Genomic DNA, 3,575 nt, shown 5'->3' on the forward strand with positions numbered 1-3,575 from the left:
CAAAAAAATTATTAGAGCTAATAAATGAATTCAGTAAATTTATCTATCTTGTCATGCAATCTTTTTCTTTTCTTTTTTCCCCCTCATTTCTTTGCAGGAGTTTAGACTTTTTATTAAGCAGCATTTCAGAAGTCTGCATACCATGCAGGAGTGAGTGAAGACCAAGACGTGAATAATGACAGAGCCTCTTCCCCCTCCACACACCTTTTAACCACCGTGATAAATAATCAACCATGAGGCGTTTTACATCAACATCCTGCCTCAGAAAGGATGTTGACAATAAAAATGAGAAAGCTTGAAGAATCACAACCCACAGAGCACTGGTTAGTCAAGCAGCCATGTGCATGGACACCTCACAAACAACATGCTCAGCACCTTAAGAGACAGGCACGAGGAGCTAAAACATCTAATGTGAACCCTTGAGAGTCAGTTTTGCCTCAGTATATTTCTGAGAGTGGGGATGATGAGTGCAGAATAATGTACACAAAGCTGGAAACCGACAGGCTGCTTGAGAAGCTTTGTCATGTTTAGACTCAGAACTATGATTTCCTTGAAGATGGGCACGTAGTTTGGATTCGCCTGCATCAGGCCATTCCAGAGTCTTGCTGATGGTCTGCTTCATGTCCCAGCTGGGATGGCCAGTGGCATGCTGATGTGTTTACCCGTGATGTCTGGTATTTCCTGACCAGAGTCAAGACTTCTGGGTAGAGCAGAGAAGGGTCTGTTAGCTTAATAACTTCTGCAGTGGTGATAATAGTGTCACCATGCCTGTCTGTATCTTTGCCAAGCTTCTGGAACAGGAAGTGGTGCTGCTCGGCCTCGCTGACCATCCTCCTTGTGCTCCTTTGCTCTCCAGAATGAGCTGTGCTTCTGTGTGAGGGCCCACAGGTACGCCTCTACTACGCATCATCCTTTTATACATGACTTCTCAATTTGACAAAATCATTAAAATATTCTTTCATGGTGACACAGATGATGTCTACAGCATTCGAGCCTAACAGCCACTTCTGTGGCATCAGCTCATTGAGATGTTGCTCAGATCCAAGAAGACCTTCTCCAGCAGGCTGCGGCTGCTCTCCTTTGCAATGGTGTCTTAAATCCCATCCATGTGTGGTTGGTTCAGAGATACGCCTGCTTCCACTTCATTTTTTAAATGCCTCCTTTTTAAACTGACTGTGGATTCTGGCAGTTGATGATGATTGCTATAATATACTGAACATAGTGTGGGTGTTGCCAGTTTCTCAAGTATTCTTATTTATACAACTGAGCTTCATCTTTGTATCTACTTAACAAAGAATTCATTTACTGAAGACACAAAGTACTACCTTTGTTTTCAGATTGTAACGTATGTGAGCAGCAACTTGAAGAATCTGATCAAACGTCTGGAAGATGATGGCAGGGAATATTGTGTGGTCAGCTTCAGGCTCAGTCTCTTGTCTGTTTCTAGTGCTTTCCACAGCCAGGCAATGATGTTTGAAGTGAGAGTTGACATGCATATGTGGTACAGCCCAGAGACTGTGTTTGGAGCAAGTATTATAAAAACTCCAGGGCATTGGTGTCCACTTCTGGGACCAGCTCCACATTCCCCATCATCTCTGTGCTTGTGTATGTGTTTAAGTCACACATCAACAGGCTCATGATCTCATTTGCTTCTAGGTCTTCTAACTCGAGCTCCTGTATCCATGTACTCAGGGCCTGGTGATACATATTCAGAAGGTTTCTGAAAACCTCATAATAGGGAGGAAAACACTTAACCATCAGGGTTTTGGCAAAGATGAGCTCATCCAGGACATAATTCCTTATGATTTCCAGGTGGGAGACAAACCACATCTTTGCACACTCCCTGCCTATGTGTCCTCAATTCTAGGAGTCACAATTCTGTCCAAGATAGAAAACATTTTCTCCTTCCAATTCTTGGACCTCCTGGAAGGAGCAAAGCTAGTTTGAGTTTTTTGGTCAGGTACGCACCTGTCAATTTACTGTCCCCTTTCTGTGATCCTGACAACTGAGACTAGCAAAATGGAATCATGGGACAGTAATCAGCAACCTCTGCAGCACCATCCACAGCTGCTTAGCCAGCTCATCTGAGAGTCCATCGTGCTTCCCAAGTGGCCATGGGTGAGGGTCACATTGTGCATGTTCCCACTTTCCATGCAGTGCTGCTTGTATGTCAGCCCATCTTGGCAGCATTGCACATCTGTGGGCCTGCAGGAGAGCCCATTGTTTAATGAGGTCCTGGGTCTCCTCACAGCCTGGGGCACTGAGATGAGCTTGAGGTTCTCCACAGCTGCAGTGAGCTGGCTGAACTGCAGCACACGAGGCATCCTTCAGGTCTTTGAGGCGGTCCATGGTGGTGATGCTCTGGCTCCAGTCTTTGCCGGTGCCAGTGGATGTCTTTATTCAGTGCACTATGGGCTTACTCAGGCCCATGCACACCCTATACACCTGGATAGGGACCTTCAATTTGGCTGTCACAGAGGTCTTTTTCCAGCCTCTCTTCTGTAATACTGTTCCACTTTGTCCAGCTGTTCCGGGTGCCGAAGCACCCCAGCAACCCTTTGGACCACTGTTACAACAGCCTCCAGGTCTGTCTCCTTCATGGTTAAAAAGCAAGTGGAATTCCTACTTCTCTCATACTAGGCTTATCCTTCCATGCTGCCACCCGGTGCCCGACTGGAAGTGTCTCCAATGTCTTGAACATGCTAAGCAGTTACTTTCAAGTCTATGCCTTATGTATTATATATAAATGATATGGGGGTTGCCTCCATTTTCTATTTCTTTTCTTCTCTTGGTTTTTGGCCATTTGAGTCTTACCACTGTCATTCATGGTAAATATTTACTTACTTATTTCTTAAAGGAATAAAAGAGTAAAAGAGACTATCAACATTGCTGTATCTCAGAAACTAGAAGGAAAAAAAGGCTTGCTGTCCTATCTGGAGCTAGTTTAGGTTGCTAGAGAAAAGCACAAATTAAGACAGAGATAAGATTGACTCCAACCATTTTACTGATACTGTGTAGAAAAAGTGTAGAAACTCTGAATAATGCTAACTTGCAGCAGAGCTAATTAATTTTTTTACCCATAAGTAGTTATAGTAGGGATTGATCACCTTGATATAATCATGAAATGGGAGGCATTAAAGCTAATTCCAAGCTTTGTGAGAACTGTTCTACGTCTAGTTGGAAGTAATCCTAAAGTAGGACCTTTCAGGATTCTCAATTGAAAGCAACGGTTGTTTACCTGCCCTCCCATCCTGGCCCCCCCAGGCCTTGAATGCCAATTTCCACCTCCTTACACTCTGAGGATGACAAAAGCTCCTCTTAGCTTTATATTTTCATAGCTGATCCTTTCTTCTTAGCGCCTCAGCCTCTCATGTTGAAAACATTAGGAATAAACAATTCCCTCAAGGAAAAAAATACCGCAGAAAGTCATATTCTCAGGTTTCCAATTCTCTTTCCTCCAAAAACGAAGTCCTCTCAATTCCTAGCTGCCTGATAACCTGCAACTCCAATGCTTTTTTTCCTCCTAGTCCCATGAGACTGCTGAAAGCTCTTAGCCTTAAAATTCAATTTGATCT

At 43.8% G+C, this 3,575-nt stretch overlaps 1 pseudogene; it reads right to left on the reverse strand.

The window, feature by feature from the left end:
- Positions 1-426: 426 nt before the first annotated feature.
- On the reverse strand, positions 427-2,600 carry LOC109456075 (exocyst complex component 3; annotated as a pseudogene).
- Positions 2,601-3,575: the final 975 nt, after the last annotated feature.

The sequence above is a fragment of the Rhinolophus sinicus genome, linkage group LG04, assembly GCF_036562045.2.
Source record: "Rhinolophus sinicus isolate RSC01 linkage group LG04, ASM3656204v1, whole genome shotgun sequence".
Taxonomy (NCBI): domain Eukaryota; kingdom Metazoa; phylum Chordata; class Mammalia; order Chiroptera; family Rhinolophidae; genus Rhinolophus; species Rhinolophus sinicus.